Raw genomic sequence first — 811 nt, 5'->3', positions numbered from 1 at the left:
AGTTACACTCTTGAGCGCTTCCCCCTTCTCCACATGCCAATCGAGGGCAATAATGACTGTGGTCCACAAGTTAGAACACTAAATTGTAGGATCCGGGACCAAAGACATGGGACACTGGGATGGTAACCCAGGAAAAAAGTTACTGGCTCACCTTCTCGGCAGCCCACCCTGCTCATTCACCTCCATCACTAATGAAAAATGACAGACAAAGGAATAGACAGGGGGACAGGGGTTCTCACACATACGGATGAGCATACAGACAAGAACAGTCAAAGATCTGCAGAACAACCAGCAATTGGAAAGAAAGGCAACAAACTCAGCAAGTAGGAGAACCAGCTTGGTCAACAAGTCATCCCTTACTGGCTGCCTTGGCTTCTCCATCTCATTCTGGGGTCACCTCCCAGACAAACTACTTGCATGCAAATTACTGTCTGCTTCTGAGGGAACCTAAACTAGTACAGGTATAGAATATAAAGTTAAAAGCTTTCTCTTAAAAATCTTGTAGTTGAATTGAGGATATTTATAAATTTACACAATATTAGATTCTTATATCAGCCCTATCTTAAAACCTTTAATCTAGTCTGACCCTCCCATTAGCCATTGCCAAAAAATCAGTGTAGATTGACACATCACGGGTCGTTTAACATTCTTTGGCATTCATTCACAACAGCTTATTATTATCCAAAAGCCCACCAGTTGGGCCGGCCCGGTGGCGCACTGCGCTAGTGCGCCGCTTGGGAAGCGCGGAGGCTTCCCATACAGACCGGTTCCCGCTCACTGGCTGAGCGAGGCGCGGGGGCAACACCGAGGG

This window comes from Galeopterus variegatus, unplaced genomic scaffold, assembly GCF_000696425.1.
Source record: "Galeopterus variegatus unplaced genomic scaffold, G_variegatus-3.0.2 Scaffold3199, whole genome shotgun sequence".
In the NCBI taxonomy this organism is placed as follows: domain Eukaryota; kingdom Metazoa; phylum Chordata; class Mammalia; order Dermoptera; family Cynocephalidae; genus Galeopterus; species Galeopterus variegatus.
The sequence above is the reverse complement of the archived record's forward strand: the minus strand, read 5'-3'. Positions refer to the sequence as shown.